The sequence below is a fragment of the Pseudophryne corroboree genome (assembly GCF_028390025.1).
Source record: "Pseudophryne corroboree isolate aPseCor3 chromosome 7 unlocalized genomic scaffold, aPseCor3.hap2 SUPER_7_unloc_1, whole genome shotgun sequence".
NCBI classification, from domain to species: domain Eukaryota; kingdom Metazoa; phylum Chordata; class Amphibia; order Anura; family Myobatrachidae; genus Pseudophryne; species Pseudophryne corroboree.
In genome coordinates this window covers 623,095-642,716 of record NW_026967608.1, presented here as the reverse complement: position 1 = coordinate 642,716, position 19,622 = coordinate 623,095, and the positions used below count along the sequence as shown (strand labels likewise).

Genomic DNA, 19,622 nt, shown 5'->3' with positions numbered 1-19,622 from the left:
TTCCGGTATCCATCGTTAATTCAGAGGCAACTAGAGACTTGATTGAGGTACTGTGTCCCCGGTACCAAATGCCATCTAGGTTCCATTTCTCTAGGCAGGCGATACCGAAAATGTACACAGACCTCAGAAAAAGAGTCACCAGTGTCCTAAAAAATGCAGTTGTACCCAAGGTCCACTAGTCCACATGTCCGTGGTTAAGTGGAGCAGGGCAGAATCAGGACTATATGACTGTGACAGCCCACTGGGTAGATGTATTGCCTCCCGCAGCAAGAACAGCAGCGGCGGCACCAGTAGCAGCATCTCGCAAATGCCAACTCGTTCCTAGGCAGACTACGCTTTGTATCACCGCTTTCCATAAGAGGCACACAGCTGACAACCTCTTACGGAAACTGAGGAACATCATCGCAGAATGGCTTACCCCAATTGGACTCTCCTGGGGATTTGTGACATCAGACAATGCCACCAATATTGTGCGTGCATTACATCTGGGCAAATTCCAGCACGTCCCATGTTTTGCACATACATTGAATTTGGTGGTGCAGAATTATTTAAAAAAATGACAGGGGCGTGCAAGAGATGCTGTCGGTGGCCAGAAGAATTGCGGGCCACTTTCTGCATTCAGCCACCGCGTGCCGAAGACTGGAGCACCACCAAACATTCCTGCACCTGCCCTGCCATCCTCTGAAGCAAGAGGTGGTAACGAGGTGGAATTCAACCCTCTATATGCTTCAGAGGATGGAGGAGCAGCAAAAGGCCATTCAAGCCTATACATCTACCCACGATATAGACAAAGGAGGGGGAATGCACCTGACTCAAGCGCAGTGGAGAATGATTTCAACGTTGTATAAGGTTCTGCAACCCTTTGAACTTGCCACACGTGAAGTCAGTTCAGACACTGCCAGCCTGAGTCAGGTCATTCCCCTCATCAGGCTTTTGCAGAAGAAGCTGGAGACATTGAAGGAGGAGCTAAAACAGAGCGATTCCGCTAGGCATGTGGGACTTGTGGATGGAGCCCTTAATTCGCTTAACCAGGATTCAATCTGTTGAAATCAGAGCAATACATTTTGGCCACCGTGCTCGATCCTAGATTTAAAACCTACATTGTATCTCTCTTTCCGGCAGACACAAGTCTGCAGAGGTTCAAAGACCTGCTGGTAAGAAAATTGTCAAGTCAAGCGGAACGCGACCCGTCAACAGCTCCTCCTTCACATTCTCCCGCAACTGGGGGTGCAAGGAAAAGGCTAAGAATTCCGAGCCCACCCGCTGGCGGTGATGCAGGGCAGTTTGGAGTGAGTGCTGACATCTGGTCCGGACTGAAGGACCTGGCAACGATTACTGACATGTCGTCTACTGTCACTACATATGATTCTGTCACCTTTGAAAGAATGGTGGAGGATTATATGAGTGACCGCATCCAGGTAGGCACGTCAGACAGTCCGTATGTATACTGGCAGGAAAAAGAGGCAATTTGGAGGCCCTTGCACAAACTGGCTTTATTCTACCTAAGTTGCCCTCCCTCCAGTGTGTACTCCAAAAGAGTGTTTAGTGCAGCCGCTCACCTTGTCAGCAATCGGCGTACGAGGTTACTTCCAGAAAATGTGGAGAAGATAATGATCATCAAAATGAATTATAATCAATTCCTCCGTGGAGACATTTACCAGCAATTGCCTCCAGAAAGTACACAGGGATCTGAGATGGTGGATTCCAGTGGGGACGAATTAATAATATGTGAGGGGGGCGATGTACACAGTGAAAGGGGTGAGGAATCGGAGGATGATGAGGTGGACATCTTGCCTCTGTAGAGCCAGTTTGTGCAAGGAGAGATTGATTGCTTCTTTTTTGGTGGGGGCCCAAACCAACCAGTCATTTCAGTCAGCAGTGTGGCAGACCCTGTTGCTGAAATGATGGGTTCGTCAATGTTTTTCTTTTCAATCTAAGCCCCTGCAGTTTTCTGTAAGAATCTGCTTCGCTATGATGATCAACAAGTCACAAGGGCAAACACTCAGGGCTGGAGGTGTAGATCTTAGGACCAGCTGCTACAAGCATGGCAAAGGTGTCACTATCATTGGTGACACCCAGAGAGGCAGCAAGGGAGATTGTAATGCAGTGCGCGCAGATAAGCAGCGCAATGGTAAAAAGGAGGCATGGTCTCATAGGTAGGGGTGTGGCCTGTTTTCCTGAATTTCCATTTTGTTGCTCCGGGTATCCCGGGGGTTGAGTGCTGCACCCGGGGACTAGTGTGTGAGTGGTGCTGGCTCCTGCACAGTGACAGAAACTGGGTGTTGCACGTAATGTTACAGTGAAACACCCATATTCTGTCACTGAAGAGGAGCCGGCACTTTGGTGTCACCCCCCTTGGCGGGTGACACTCGGGTGTGGGCCGCAACCCCGTTGTGATGCCACTGACCCATGGGAAGCTTTACGTGGCTTACCCATGTGTTAGTAGCCCCAAGCATCTTTTGTGTTAGTCCCTGAAGAAAAACTTCAAATATTTACAAATACATTTTGTAATCAATGGGCCTAATTCAGTAAGGATTGCAAATTCTGCTAAGTAACAGAATTTGCAATCCTTTGGTTCGCATGCTGGGGCCACCCAGCATGCCGCCTCCCTTCTTGACCACGCTGAAATTGCAGTCTCAGTGCAGTTCAGCGTGATCATAAAAAATGGGGTAGCCTCCTGTTGGTGCAGACTGTATGTGTGCGCAAGAAGCCGCCACCATTTTTGTGATCGCAGCTGCTGCATGTGATGTCATGCAGCAGCTCTGACCACGCCTCCTGTTTCTCCGTTGCCGACCCCATTTTGTAGCCCTGCCCATGCACCGCTCCATCTCCGACTTGGAAATGGATTGTTGCTGACCCCCCCCCCCAGCACCGATTGACAGTCAGAAGCGATCGCATTATCTGCGGGGTGCCACAGAAAATGCAGGCGCATGCGTATGCTCTTAGCAATTTTTGCAGTTGGATTGCTTATTGCGATTGCAATCCAACCTGAATCAGGCTCTATTACCTATCACAATGCACTGCGGGTAGTACAAAATGGGGTTAATATAAGAGAAAACCCCCCCAGAGCTGTGCTCCTTAACTGTCCCTGGTGGCTAGTGGAGCGGCTGCCCAGTAATCAGTGTCCACGCCAGTGCGCACATGGCCCACCATCACGGTATAGTGTGGGCACAGAAGTCCCTTACCTCCCTTTCATCAGCGGCCTCGTGATCCCGGAGGGCGGTGTGTGTGTGACTGACCTTAGGAAGAAACCGGAGCCTCCGCTGCAGTGACCCAGCAACCAGGGCACGGGAGTATACTGCGCCGCTGGGAGTGATGGAGCTGCAGTAAAGATGTCTATTAGACCTAACCTGCTGCAGCCCTTGTAGATTCTTATAAAAAAAAGTTCTTCTTTTCTTGTCAAAATTAATAGCTAAGAATAGGCTGCCTGAGGCAGCCCCCTGTTAAGTGGCCTGCTACTGAAGGCACCAACTACAAACTGAGCTCCCTGTTCATGGAAGCGAGGTTATAGAGCAGGGGGCGCTGAGCATCTTGGGAACAGTCAAAAGCTTTGAGCCTGTTGGTGCCTCAGATCAAGATCCTACTCTACACCCCAATGTGAATCCTTGTGGAGTCCAGTGTACCCCACAGAAGAAATGAATGTGTCACACCCATTGGCAGCAACATTAGAATAGCTGCTGATGGGCACAATTGAGAAAGGAAGGGGGGAAAACATTTGAATCCAGCACATATATGTAATTTGAATATGTAATTTGTACCTTCCTACTTTAAAATGTAATGGATGAACCTCACCCTGTGAGAACTATCTTCATGATCAAGAGATCTCATACGCAAGAAAAGCATGTGTTGGGATAGGGCTGTGGAGGGCGGCTGCTCGAGCACACCCCCGTCAAGTTAAGGAGATTCAACTGAGGAAGCACAAGGGAACTCTTGTCTGGGGACAACAACTGCAGGGAGACGACATCTTTTCAGATGAAAATGAGAGGGCGGAAGGCTGCCTAATACTGAAGCACCCTCAAACATCAAACCATATGCAACAACTAGTACAAGCATTCCTGGGGAAAGGTCTGCAGCAGACGGATTTGCATACGGTGATGTCATCCAAGCAGTGGGCCAAAGTTGGCTGGAACCCTCATCTGCATATGAAAAGAGAAAAGGGGCGCTTGGATGACCCCTAGTTCGCATTGAACACCCCCCACCCTCCTTTGGTGTGGGGCTCATGTTGGCCATGCCCCAGCCCCTGAAGCATTCAAGCTGATTTCTTGCAGCAGCTGGGCACTGTAACAGCTCCAGAGCTGCTCTGTAAGGCAAATAAAAGGGTGTGGGCCCTGCAACACCACCTGTAGTTCGCATTGTGCGTTGGAAGGCACAAAGTAAGCAGACGGGAGAAGTCAGGATAGTGCGCAAGGGCATAGAAGGGAGGGGCTCAAGAAAAGAGAAGTGGAAACAGACAGCAAACTAGGCTGGAGAGAGACCTGAGACAATGAGATCTAAATTATACCAGAGCCAACCAGGGGAAAGCACAAATGCAGTCCCCCCCCCCCCTACCACAAATTATGCAGTCGAGATTCCCACATTTGGGGAAATCACAGAGGTCAGCATACCCAGAATGCAATGAATGAACCTCACCCTGGGAAAACAATCTTCATGACCATGGTATCACCTAAGCAAAATAAGTATGATTTGAGATAGGGCTGGGGAGGGCCGCTGCTCAGGCACACCTCCGTCAAGTAAAGGAGATTCAACTGAGGCAGCACAAGGGAACTCTCATCTGGGGACAACAACTGCAGGGAGAACACATTTTCAGACGAATGTGTGAGGGCAGAAGGCTGCCTAATACTGAAGCACCCCCCAAACAACAAACCAAATGCAACAACTAGTGCAAGCATTCCTGGGGGAAGGCCTGCAGCAGATGGATTCGCATATGGTGATGTCATCCAAGCAATGGGTATAGTTGGCTGCAACCCTCGTCTGCATATGAAAAGAGAAAATGGTCACGCAGGGCATGGCGGCCTTTGTGGGGTTGCGCTTGGATGACCCCTAGATCGCTTTATACACCCCCATCAGTGTGGGGCTCATGTTGGCCATGCCCCAGCCCCTGAAGCATTCAAGCTGATTTCTTGCAGCAGCTGGACCCAGTAACAGCTCCAGAGTTGCTCTACAAGACAAGTAAAAGGGTGTGAGCCATGCAGCACCACCTGTAGTTTGCATACACACATATATAGGACAGCATCTCTTATATGCCCCAGGGGCAATAAAATAGTATCCTTATCTAGGGTATCCGTCCATGCCGCTACAGCACTACACATACACACCCAGGCCGACGCAATTGCCGGTCTGAGTAAGGTACCTGAATGTGTATAAATGGACTTCAGGGTAATCTCCTGTTTGCGGTCAGCAGACTCTTTGAGGGTAGCCGTATCCTGGGACGGGAGGGCTAACTTCTTGGATAAGCGTGTTAATGCTTTGTCCACCCAAGGGGAGGATTCCCATCGTTACCTATCCGTTGATGGGAAAGGATACGCCATGAGAATCCTTTTGGAAATCTGCAGGAGATTCCCAAGCTTTTTCACATAACTCGTTCAGCTCGTGTGAGGGGAAAAGGTTACCTCAGACTTCTTTCCCTTGTACATATGTACCCTCTTGTCAGGGATAGGGGGCTCCTCTGTGATGTGCAAAACATCTTTTATTGCCATAATCATATATCAAATGTATTTTGCCAATTTTGGCTGTAACTTTGCATCATCGTAATCGACACTGGAGTCAGAATCCGTGTCGGTATCTGTGTCAACAATCTGGATAGTGGGCACTTATGAGACCCTGACAGTCCCTGCGACATAGGATCAGGCATGGGTTGAGACCCTGACTGTCCCAAAGCTTCAGCCTTGTCTAATCTTTTGTGCAATGAGTTTACACTAGCATTTAAAACATTCCACATATCCATCCAATCAGGTGTCGGCGGAGACACCACATTCATTTGCTCCCGCTCCTCTCTAATATAGCCTTCTTCCTCAGACATGTCGACACACGCGTACCGACACACCACACACACAGGGAATGCTTTTACTGAAGACATTTCCCCCACAAGGCCCTTTGGCAGAGCTAGCCCTAACCAATATGATGTCCTAGGCAAGATTTTGCCTGGTGCCCCCTAGCACCACCGCTGGTTCCGCCTCTGACCTTGCACCTCTTTCCCAGCACCATCAACCCTCACCCATAACAGTACTTATTTTGGTGTTTGTACCCCCTATATTTTAAACAGTAACAGTTCGCACATTTGGCGCACAGTCCAAAAAGGGGTGTGTTTTTGCTGGCAATGGGCATGTCCACACAATAGTACCCCCAATTAAAATTCCGCCACACAGTACTGCAATTTTATTCACATTTGATCACGCGATAGTGTCCATAATTCACATTACATCCCACAGTAGTATCACTTTACCTTATAAACGTTACTTCTCACAGTAGTGCTCCTTATTCACATTACATCACACTGAATTGCTCCTTATTTACATTACACCACACCCTATTGCTCTTTATTCACATTAGACGACACAGTAAATGCCCTTTCTATACGCAACGCTACATATTAGAGCACCTTATACACATAATGCCACACATTAGTAATGCATTTATACACATAATTCCACACACTAATGCCCCTTACACATATGAGACACATCATTAATGTCCTTATAAACATAATGCGTCTTACACATTATGACAACCTTTATTAATGCCCTTTTACACATAATGGCCCTCATTCCGAGTTGTTAGCTCGCAAGCTGCTTTTAGCAGCATTGCACACGTTAAGCCGCCGCCTACTGGGAGTGAATCTTAGCTTATCAAAATTGCGAACGAAAGATTAGCAGAATTGCGAATAGACACTTCTTAGCAGTTTCTGAGTAGCTCCAGACTTACTCGACAACTGTGATCAGTTCAGTCAGTTTCGTTCCTGGTTTGACGTCACAAACACACCCAGCGTTCGCCCAGACACTCCCCCGTTTCTTCAGACACTCCCGCGTTTTACCCAGAAACGGCAGCGTTTTTTCACACACACCCATAAAACGGCCAGTTTCCGCCCAGAAACGCCCACTTCCTGTCAATCACACTACGATCAGCAGAACAAAGAAAAAACCTCGTAATGCCGTGAGTAAAATACCTAACTGCATAGCAAATTTACTTTGCGCAGTCGCAGAGCGAACATTGCGCATGCGCAATTAGCGGAAAATCGCTGCGATGCAAAGAAAATTACCGAGCGAACAACTCGGAATGACCACCCTTGCGCATGCGCAATTAGCGGAAAATCGCTGCGATGCGAAGAAAATTACCGAGCGAACAACTCGGAATGACCACCAATGTCCCTTACACATATGCCGCACATTATTAATGCCCTTATACACATAATGACACACATAGTGCCCCTTACACATATGTTGCACATTATTAATGCATTTTTACATGACACACATAATGCTCCTTACTCATATTCCGAACACTACTGCACAATCAACCCACTCACATGCACACAGCACTCACACTGCCACTAACACTGTGACCTCTGCCTCTGCTTGGATACAGATGTGTCCTCATAAATCTTGCCTCAATGCTAACGTTGGGGCACCTTTTTTTTATTAAAATGCATCTTATTTGCATTGCTATGTTGTTAGGATGCACACGCAGCTTCTGCTGATTAAAATGATATGCAGCACGCCTATATACTGTGTGAGACTGTGGCTGTATCTGCATATGAAATGCTACACACAGAATATAGGCATGCCGCATATCATTTTAATCAGCAGAAGTTGCTGATGCCCCTAGGTATATCAAATGCCCTAGGCAATTGCCTAGTTTGACTATGCCTATGGCCGGCTCTGCCCTTTGGAGAGACAGAGAGAGAGTATGCCAGCACATACCCCAGCGCTATATAACCCAGTAATAGCACAGTAACTTAATGTTTGCACAGTAGCGCTGCTGTATGTAATTTGCGCCAAATTATGTGCCCCCCCCTCTCTTTTCAACCCTCTTGTCTACCGTGGTATAAGCAGGGGAGAGTCCGGGGAGCTTCCTCTCAGCGGTGCTGTGGAGAAAAAATGGCGCTGGTGAGTGCTGAGGGAGAAGCCCCGCCCCCTCGGCGGCGGGCTTCTGTCCCGCTTAAACTGTACAATTGGCGGGGGCTCATACATATATACAGTGCCCAGCTGTATATATGTTATATTTCTGCCAAAAAGAGGTTTATATTGCAGCCCAGGGCGCCCCCCCTGCGCCCTGCACCCTTACAGTGACCGGAGTATGTGAGGTGTATGGGAGCAATGGCGCACAGCTGCAGTGCTGTGCGTTTCCTCAATGAAGATCATGAAGTCCTCTGCCGCCTCTGAAGTCTTCTTTTCTTCTCATACTCACCCGGCTTCTATCTTCCGGCTCTGCGAGGGGGACGGCGGCGCGGCTCTGGGACGGACGGCGAGGGTGAGATCCCTTTGGAGCTAATCCCTTTGGAGCTAATGGTGTCCAGTAGCTTAAGAAGCAGGACCTTGCAACTCGGAGAGTAGGGCTGCTTCTCTCCCCTCAGTCCCTTGATGCAGGGAGTCTGTTGCCAGCAGTGCTCCCTGAAAATTAAAAACCTAACAAAATACTTTCTGTCAGAAAGCTCAGGAGAGCTCCTGAAAAGCACCCAGTCTCCACTGGGCACAGTATCAAACTGAGGTATGGAGGAGGGGCATAGAGGGAGGAGCCAGTGCACACCCAGAACTAAAGTCTTTCTTTAAGTGCCCATGTCTCCTGCGGAGCCGTCTATCCCCATGGTCCTTACGGAGTCCCCAGCATCCTCTAGGACGTTAGAGAAAATAGGATTTTAATACCTACCGGTAAATCCTTTTCTCTTAGTCCGTAGAGGATGCTGGGCACCCGTCCCAGTGCGTACTGTGTCTGCAGTTATTAAATGGCCCTTAACTCCACAACATTTATGTGGAGACAACTTTCCCGACTTGACCATCTTCCTTGGACGTTTTCCCCCTGTGTGACTGCTCCCCAGCCTCGGAGGGTTGCATCCATGGTCCCTAGGATCCAGTCCTGGATCCCGAACCTTCGCCCCTCTAGGAGGTGAGAACTGTGCAGCCACCAATGGAGTGAGATTCTGGTCTTGGAAGACAGGATTATCCTCCGGTGCGTGTGTAGGTGGGATCCGGACCACGTGTCCAACAGGTCCAACTGGAACACTCTGGCATGGAACCAGCCAAACTGAATGGGCTCGTAGGCCGCAACCATCTTACCCAGCAACCAAATGCATTGATGGATTAACACTCTTGCTGGTTTCAGAATTTATTTGACCAGACTCTGGATCTCCAGAGCCTTTCCACTGGAAGAAAACCTCTTCTGTGTCCAGTATCACTCCCAAAAACAACAACCGCGTCATTGGGACCAACTGCGATTTTGGCAAGTTTAGGAGCCAACTATGTTGCTGAAGAACTGTCAGGGAGAGTGCAATGTTTTGCACTAACTGGTCCCTGGATTTCGCCTTTATCAAAAGATCATCCAAGTACGGGATAATTGTTACTCCTTGCTTGCGATCACCCTGGTGAAAATCCTCGGAGCCGTGGACAGACCAAACGGCAATGTCTGAAATTGGTAATGACAATACTGAATTGCAAACCTCAGGTAGCTTGATGCAGAGGCTAAATGGGAACATGTAAGTAGGCATCCTTTATGTCTACCAAAACCATGAAATCTCCTTCCTCTGGACTGGAGATCACTGCACTGAGAGATTCCATCTTGAAATTTAATTTCCTTAGGTAGAAATTGAGGGATTTCAGATTTCAGATTGGTCTGACTGAGCTGTCCGGCTTAGGGACCACGAAGAGGCTTGAATAAAAACCTTCTCCCTGCTGACTAAAGCCGATTTGAACAATCGGTGAGGGGGAACGTCTTGAAACCCCAGTTTGTACCCTTGGGACACTATTTGTAAAACACACGAGTCCATGTCCGAATGAATCCAGAACTGACTGAAGAGTTTTAGACGTGCCCCCACTGGTGCGGGCTCCTGCAAGAGAGCCCCAGCGTCATGCGGTGGATTTGGCAGAAGCAGAGGATGATCTCTGCTCCTGCGATCTTGAAGAGGATGCAGACCTCTTCCCTCTTCTCCTTCCTCTACCTGCAAAGAAAGGGGAATCTTAACTTCTTGCATATCTATTGGGCCGAAATGACTGCATCAGATAATGATGCGTCTTCATCCGTTGGGAGGGAACATAGGGCAAGAAGGTTGACTTAACTGCGGGAGCTGCCGAGATCAAATTAACTAGGCAGTCGCCAAACAACGCTTCACCTTCATAGGGAAGAGACTCCCTTTCTTCTTGGAGTCAGCATCAGCATTCTCTTGGTGAATCCACAATGCCCTCCTATCCGAGACTGCCATGAAATTGGCCCGTGAACTCAAGAGTCCTATATCCCTTGCAGTCTCACGTAAGTATGCTGCAGTGTCCTTGATATGATACAACGTAAGGAGTATCCCATCTCTCCAAGGTATCTTTATCGGATGACAAGGTATTCGACCAATTCTTGAATACTACTACTCACCCATGCACATGTAATGGCAGGTCTAAGTAATGTACCCTTGGTTACATAACTAGAAATAATGTAGCTTCCTGCATACGATCCGCTGGATTTGTGACAGGGCCCCGTGCAGAACAGGGGGTGACTCCCACTTTATTCTGTCCGCGGCGGGAAATGAATAAACAACCAGAATCCTTTTGGGGATTTGAAACCATCTTGTCGAGCTGGCCCAGACTTTCTCAAACAGAGATGGAGGAACGTTACATCAGCTTTCATTATATATCTATATATACATACATATAGACCCCTTTGTCAGGAACAGCAGGGTCTTCAGTGATTTTAATATGTCCTTAATATCCACAATCATGTACTGAATGCTCCTTGCCAATATTGGATCTAATCAGGAAACATTATGGTCGACATAGGAATCAGTATCCGTGTCAGTATCAGTGTGTAGTAACTGGGCAAAATAACATTTTTGCGACCCCGCGGGGCCTGAGGGAAAAGAAACATAGCCATGAACATCACATCTATTCTCTACGTCTGTGTCTGGGACACAGATTTATCCAACCTTACTCTGATATTACTGAAACTTTTACCCAGTCAGTTATTGGTGGTGCCAACCGGGCCACCATCATATGTCTGCATTCCTAATATAGTTTCCTCTTGGGAAAATCATTCAGCCACCGACATGTTGACACACATGTACCAAGTACCCACAGACACATCGGCTTATGGGGGACAGACCGTCAGTAAATCTGTCAGAGGGACACAGAGGATTTTTCAGCTCACAATCCAGCGCCAAAAGTACGCAGTCTGGGAAATAATAAACTCTATAGTGATAGACTTGTAATGCTCTAAAGATGTTCTGGTGAGGTGAGGAAGAAGCCCCGCTACTGTAATAGCGCGTATCTGTCCCGCTCAGAAATAATTAATTACGCTAGCGGGGTAAGGACAGTGCCCAGGCACTAATGTCCACTTTTTCCAGCCTTTTGTGAGGAATTTATGCTGCCCAGGGAACCCCCCCTCCGTGCCCTGCACCCTGCAGTGCCTGTGTTTGTGTGGGAGCATGGCACGCAGTGTTCCGCTCGCTGCTCGGTACCTCAGAATGCCATCACTGGAGAAGAAGTCTTCTGTTCTTCTGCTACTCACCTGTCTTCTGGCTCTGTAAGGGGGTGACGGCAGGCTGCGGGAGTGTGCATCTAGGCGTACCCAGCGATCAGCACCCTCAGGAGCTAATGGTGTCCTGTCAGCCTGAAGCAGAGCCATTGAACTCACTAGAAGTTGGTCATACTTCTCTCCCCTAAGTCCCACGAAGCAGGGAGACTGTTGCCAGCAGCCTCCCTGAAAATAAAAAAAACTAACAAGTCTTTTCAGAGAAACTCAGTAGAGCTCCCCTGTAGTGCATCCAGTATCACTGCGCACAATACTAAAACTGGAGTCTGGAGGAGGGGCATAGAGGGAGGAGACAGTTCACACCCTTTGAAAGTCTTAAAGTGCCCATGTCTCCTGCAGATCCCGTCTATACCCCATGGTTCTTAATGTGACCCCAGCATCATCTAGGACGTATGAGAAAACAAATAACGCACACATGAGGAGGAGAGAACTAAGGAAGCTATAAGGAGAAGAGGGGAGGGAGGGGGGTTGAAAGGTAAGGTAGTAAAGGCATATTGGATAAACTACAACCTTATACATATTCATTAATGTACCAGTAGTTAGAAGTAGAAGAGCTCTAACAGAAACCACAAAGCTTATCTAAAGCCACACCACACTGGATATACCCAATCTCATTTGATTTTTGAAGCAAAGCAGTATTGGACTTTGTTAATACATGGATGGGAGACTGCTTGGTAGTATCAGATTCTTTAGGTGTTTTTAAACTACCAACACCATTTTCTTGGTACATTTAATTTTTACATGTATTCTTTTATGTACCAGAAGTTAGAAGTAGAAGAGCTGTAATAAAAACCACCAGCTCATCTACAGCCACAGCACACTGGATTTGCCCAATCTCTCCTGATCATGGAAGCTGAGCAGTGTTGGTCCTGGTTTTAGTACTTGGATGGGAGACCACCAGGAAATACCAGGAGCTGTGTGTATTTTTACAATACTAACACCGTTCTCTTGATGCATTCCATTTTGAAACATTGGGGCAGATCTATTAAGCCTGGTGAACTGATAAAGTGCAAGGTGATAAAGTACCAGCCAGTCAGCTCCTAACTGTCATTTTTCAAACCCAGCCTGTGACATGGCAATTAGGAGCGGATTGGCTGGTACTTTATCACCATGCAAATTATCATTTCACCAGGTTTAATAAATCGTCCGCTTACTCATTTATGTACGAGTAGTTAGAAGTAGAAGAACTCTAACAGAAACCACTAAGCTCATCTACAGCCACACCACACTGTATATGCCCAATATCACCTGATTTTAGGCCTGGTTTGTTCTTGGATGTGAGACCACCTGGGAATACCAGGTGCTGTAGGTAGTTTTATACTACCAACACCGTTCTCTTGATGCATTCTATTTTGAAACTTATTCATTGATGTACCAGTAGTTAGAAGTAGAAGTTAGAAACAGCAAAAATCATCTACAGCCGCATCACACTGGATATGTCCAATCTCATCTGATGTTGGAAGCTAAGCAGTGTTGTGCCTGGTTAGTTTTTGGATTTCAGGTCCTGCCTTCTGGTTTGGCCACGGCACCTCGGAAATTCACCAAGGTCATGGCCGTGATGACGACCCTTCACCATCGGTGGACCAGGGAGGAATCTCTCCTCCCGATAAACATTCTGGAATTGCAGGCAGTGTTCAATTCATTGACACTGGCCCTGCCTCTAGTACAGAACAGGCCTGTTCAAGTACAATCGGACAACGCCACCACGGTAGTGTACACAAATCATCAAGGCGGCACTCGAAATTGCATAGCAAAGCTGGAAGTATCAAAAATCCTCAGTTGGGTAGAACGTCATCTGCCAGCAATATCGGCAGTGTTCATTCCCGGAGTCCTCAACTGGGAAGCGGATTTCCTCAGTCGTCAGGACGTTCACGCTGGAGAGTGGAGAGGCCGCAGCAGAAATGTCTGCACTGGTGTCAGTAGGTGACTGAGGCAGGGATGACTGGGAGATAGTGGGTGACTGAAGCATGTATGAGTGGGAGATAGTGGGTGACTGAGGCCGGGGTGACTGGGAGATAGTCAGTGACTAAGGCAGGGGTGATAGGGATATAGTGGATGACTGTGGCAGGGGTGACAGGGACAGTAGGAGACTGAGGCAGGGGTGACAGGGATAGTGGGTGACTGAGGCAGGGGTGATATGGAGATAGTGGTTGACTGAGGTAGGGGTGACAGAGATAGTGGGTGACTAAAGCAGGGGTGACTGGTATAGTGGGTGACTGAGGCAGGGGTCGCAGGTATAGTGGTTAACTGAGGCAGCGGTGACTGGGAGATAGTGGGTAACTGGGGCAGGGGTGACAGGGAAAGTGTGTGACTCAGGCAGGGGTGATAGGGAGATAGTGGGCAGCAGATCACTGCCTTGCTGACAGCAGCACATCCCTGCCTCATTGACAGCAGCACATACCTGCCTCACTTATAGCAGCACATCCCTGCCTTACTGACAGCAGCAGATCACTGCCTCGCTGACAGCAGCAGATCACTGCTTCACTGACAGCAGCAGATCCCTGCCTCACTGGCAGCAGCAGATCCCTGCCTCACTGGCAGCAGCAGATCCCTGCCTCACTGGCAGCAGCAGATCCCTGCCTCACTGGCAGCAGCAGATCCCTGCCTCACTGGCAGCAGCAGATCCCTGCCTCACTGGCAGCTGTATATAGGGCCTAATTCAGACCTGATCTCTGCTGTGCATATTCACACAACAGGAGATCAGGTCTGAAGTGTGTGTGTGTGCTGGTGCCGCAGTGCACCGGCACATGCCAGAGATGCAATCAGCATCTCTGCCCAGTGAGCGCCTCTGCCAACACATACTTATCTTGCATATGAGATCTCTTGATCATAAAGATAGTTCTCACAGGGTGAGGTTCATCCATTACATTTTAAAGTAGGAAGGTACAAATTACATATTCAAATTACATATATGTGCTGGATTCAAATGTTTTCCCCCCTTCCTTTCTCAATTGTGCCCATCAGCAGCTATTCTAATGTTGCTGCCAATGGGTGTGACACATTCATTTCTTCTGTGGGGTACACTGGACTCCACAAGGATTCACATTGGGGTGTAGAGTAGGATCTTGATCTGAGGCACCAACAGGCTCAAAGCTTTTGACTGTTCCCAAGATGCTCAGCGCCCCCTGCTCTATAACCTCGCTTCCATGGTTGTAGTTGGTGCCTTCAGTAGCAGGCCACTTAACAGGGGGCTGCCTCAGGCAGCCTATTCTTAGCTATTAATTTTGACAAGAAAAGAAGAACTTTTTTTATAAGAATCTACAAGGGCTGCAGCAGGCTAGGTCTAATAGACATCTTTACTGCAGCTCCATCACTCCCAGCGGCGCAGTATACTCCCGTGCCCTGGTTGCTGTGTCACTGCAGCGGAGGCTCCGGTTTCGTCCTAAGGTCAGTCACACACACACCGCCCTCCGGGATCACGAGGCCGCTGATGAAAGGGAGGTAAGGGGCTTCTGTGCCCACACTATACCGAGATCCAGCGTGGCTGTAGGGGGCGGGCCGTGTGCGCACTGGCGTGGACACTGATTACTGGGCAGCTGCTCCACTAGCCACCAGGGACAGTTAAGGAGCACAGCTCTGGGGGTTTTTTCTCCTATATTAACCCCATTTTGTACTACCCGCAGTGCCATTGTGATAGGTAATAGAGCCTGATTCAGGTTGGATTGTAATCGCAATAAGCAATCCAACTGCAAAAATTGCTAAGAGCATACGCATGCGCCTGCATTTTCTGTGGCACCCCGCAGATAATGCGATCACCTCTGACTGTCAATCGGTGCGGGGGGGGGTCAGCAACAATCCATTTCAAAGTCGGAGATGGAGCGGTGCAGGGGCAGGGCTACAAAATGGGGTCGGCAACGGAGAAACAGGAGGCGTGGTCAGAGCGGCTGCATGACATCACATGCAGCCGCTGCGATCACAAAAATGGTGGAGGCTTCCTGCGCACACGTACAGTCTGCACCAACAGGAGGCTAACCCATTTTTTATGATCACGCTGAACTGCACTGAGACTGCAATTTCAGCGTGGTCAAGAAGGGAGGCGGCATGCTGGGTGGCCATGCCCTGTGATGGGTGGCCCCAGCATGCAAACCAAAGGATTGCAAATTCTGTTACTTAGCAGAATTTGCAATCCTTACTGAATTAGGCCCATTGATTACAAAATTGTAAACAATATTTGAAGTTTTTCTTCAGGGACTAACACAAAAGATGCTTGGGGCTACTAACACATGGGTAAGCCACGTAAAGCTTCCCATGGGTCAGTGGCATCACAACAGGGTTGCGGCACACACCCGAGTGTCACCCGCCAAGGGGGGTGACACCAAAGTGCCGGCTCTTCTTCAGTGACAGAATATGGGTGTTTCACTGTGACATTACGTGCAACACCCAGTTTCTGTCACTGTGCAGGAGCCAGCACCACTCACACACTAGTCCCCGGGTGCAGCCCCCAACCCCCGGGATACCCGGAGCAACAAAATGGTGATTCAGGCCACGCCCCTACCTATGAGACCATGCCTCCTTTTTACCATTGCGCTGCTTATCTGCGCGCACTGCATTACAATCTCCTTCGCCACCTCTCTGGGTGTCACCAGTGATAGTGACACCTCTGCCATGCTTGTAGCAGCTGGTCCTAAGATCTACGCCTCCAGCCCTGAGTGTTTGCCCATGTGACTTGTTGATCATCATAGCGAAGCAGATGCTTACAGAAAACTGCAGGGGCTTAGATTGAAAAGAAAAACATTGATGAACCCATCATTTCAGCGACAGGGTCTGCCACACGACTGACTGAAATGACTGGTTGGTTTGTGCCCCCACCAAAAAAGAATCAATCAATCAATCTCTCCTTGCACAAACTGGCTCTACAGAGGCAAGATGTCCACCTCATCATCCTCCGATTCCTCACCCCTTTCACTGTGTACATCCCCCTCCTCACAGATTATTAATTCGTCCCCACTGGAATCCACCATCTCAGATCCCTGTGTACTTTCTGGAGGCAATTGCTGGTGAATGTCTCCACGGAGGAATTGATTATAATTCATTTTGATGATCATTATCTTCTCCACATTTTCTGGAAGTAACCTCGTACGCCGATTGCCGACAAGGTGAGCGGCTGCACTAAACACTCTTTTGGAGTACACACTGGAGGGAGGGCAACTTAGGTAGAATAAAGCCAGTTTGTGCAAGGGCCTCCAAATTGCCTCTTTTTCCTGCCAGTATACATACTGACGTGCCTACCTGGATGCAGTCACTCATATAATTCTCCACCATTCTTTCAAAGGTGACAGAATCATATGCAGTGACAGTAGATGACATGTCAGTAATCGTTGCCAGGTCCTTCAGTCCGGACCAGATGTCAGCACTCACTCCAGACTGCCCTGCATCACCGCCAGCGGGTGGGCTCGGAATTCTTAGCCTTTTCCTCGAAACCCCACTTGCGGGAGAATGTGAAGGAGGAGCTGTTGACGGGTCACGTTCCGCTTGACTTGACAATTTTCTCACCAGCAGGTCTTTGAACCTCTGCAGACTTGTGTCTGCCGGAAAGAGAGATACAATGTAGGTTTTAAATCTAGGATCGAGCACGGTGGCCAAAATGTAGTGCTCTGATTTCAACAGATTGAATCCTGGTTAAGTGAATTAAGGGCTCCATCCACAAGTCCCACATGCCTAGTGGAATCGCTCTGTTTTAGCTCCTCCTTCAATGTCTCCAGCTTCTTCTGCAAAAACCTGATGAGGGGAATTACCTGACTCAGGCTGGCAATGTCTGAACTGACTTCACGTGTGGCAAGTTCAAAGGGTTGCAGAACCTTGCACAACGTTGAAATCATTCTCCACTGCGCTTGAGTCAGGTGCATTCCCCCTCCTTTGCCTATTTAGTGGGCAGATGTATAGGCTTGAATGGCCTTTTGCTGCTCCTCCATCCTCTGAAGCATATAGAGGGTTGAATTCCACCTCGTTACCACCTCTTGCTTCAGATGATGGCAGGACAGGTTCAGGAATGTTTGGTGGTGCTCCAGTCTTCGACATGCGGTGGCTGAAGGCAGAAAGTGGCCCGCAATTCTTCGGGCCACCGACAGCATCTCTTGCACGCCCCTGTCGTTTTTTAAATAATTCTGCACCACCAAATTAAATGTATGTGCAAAACATGGGACGTGCTGGAATTTACCCAGATGTAATGCACGCACAATATTGGTGGCGTTGTCCGATGTCACAAATCCCCAGGAGAGTCCAATTGGGGTAAGCCATTCTGCGATGATGTTCCTCAGTTTCCGTAAGAGGTTGTCAGCTGTGTGCCTCTTATGGAAAGCGGTGATACAAAGCGTAGCCTGCCTAGGAACGAGTTGGCAATTGCGAGATGCTGCTACTGGTGCCGCCGCTGCTGTTCTTGCTGCGGGGGGCAATACATCTACCCAGTGGGCTGTCACAGTCATATAGTCCTGAGTCTGCCCTGCTCCACTTAACCACAGACAAGTGGACATTGGGTACAACTGCATTTTTTAGGACACTGGTGACTCTTTTTCTGAGGTCTGTGTACATTTTCGGTATCGCCTGCCTAGAGAAATGGAACCTAGAGGGTATTTGGTACCGGGGACACAGTACCTCAATCAAGTCTCTAGTTGCCTGTAAATTAACGATGGATACCGGAACCACGTTTCTCACCACCCAGGCTGACAAGACCTGAGTTATCCGCTTTGCAGCAGGATGACTGCTGTGATATTTCATCTTCCTCGCAAAGGACTGTTGGACAGTCAATTGCTTACTGGAAGTAGTACAAGTGGTCTTCCGACTTCCCCTCTGGGATGACGATCGACTCCCAGCAGCAACAATAGCAGCGCCAGCAGCAGTAGGCGTTACACTCAAGGATGCATCGGAGGAATCCCAGGCAGGAGAGGACTCGTCAGACTTGCCAGTGACATGGCCTGCAGGACTATTGGCTCTCCTGTCTAAGGAGGAAATTGACACTGAGGGAGTTGGTGGTGTGGTTTGCAGGAGCTTGGTTACAAGAGGAAGGGATTTAGTGGTCAGTGGACTGCTTCCGCTGTCATCCAAAGTTTTTGAATTTGTCACTAACTTATGATGAATGCGCTGCAGGTGTCGTATAAGGGAGGATGTTCCGAGGTGGTTAACGTCCTTATCCCTACTTATTACAGCTTGACAAAGGCAACACACGGCTTGACACCTGTTGTCCGCATTTGTGTACAGGATGCATACCTTCATGTCCCCATTTATCCACCTCATCAGGCGTACCTCAGATTTGCGGTACAGGACTGTCATTGCCAATTTCAGACGTTGCTGTTTGGTCTCTCCATGGCCCTGAGAATTTTCACCAAGGTAATGGCGGAAATGATGGTGCTCCTGTGCAAGCAAGGTGTCACAATTATCCCGTACTTGGGCGATCTCATAAAAGCGAGATCAAGAGAGCAGTTGCTGAACAGCGTATCACTTTCACTGAAAGTGTTACAGCAACACGGCTGGATTCTCAATATCCCGAAGTCGTAGTTGATTCCTACTACTCGTCTGTCTTTCTTGGGCATGATTCTGGACACGGACCAGAAGAGGGTTTATCTCCCGATAGGAAAGGCCCAGGAACTCATGACTCTTGTCAGGAACCTATTGAAACCAAAACTTGTGTCAGTGCATCACTGCACTCGAGTCCTGGGAAAGATGGTGGCATCATACGAGGCCATTCCATTCGGCAGGTTCCATGCGAGGACTTTCCAATGGGACCTACTGGACAAGTGGTCCGGGTCACATTTACAGATGCATTGGTTGATCACCCTGTCCCCCAGGGTCAGGGTATCACTCCTGTGGTGGCTGCAGAGTGCTCACCTTCTCGAGGGACGCAGATTCAGCATTCAGGGCTGGATCCTGGTGACCACAGATGCAAGCCTCCAAGGTTGGGGAGCAGT

At 48.7% G+C, this 19,622-nt stretch overlaps 1 non-coding gene across 1 annotated transcript; it reads right to left on the bottom strand.

Annotated features, from left to right (window-relative positions):
* Positions 1–4,511: 4,511 nt before the first annotated feature.
* On the bottom strand, positions 4,512–4,680 carry LOC134985705 (U1 spliceosomal RNA). Its single transcript, XR_010191873.1, has one exon. It is a non-coding gene; the product is annotated as a U1 spliceosomal RNA (small nuclear RNA).
* Positions 4,681–19,622: the final 14,942 nt, after the last annotated feature.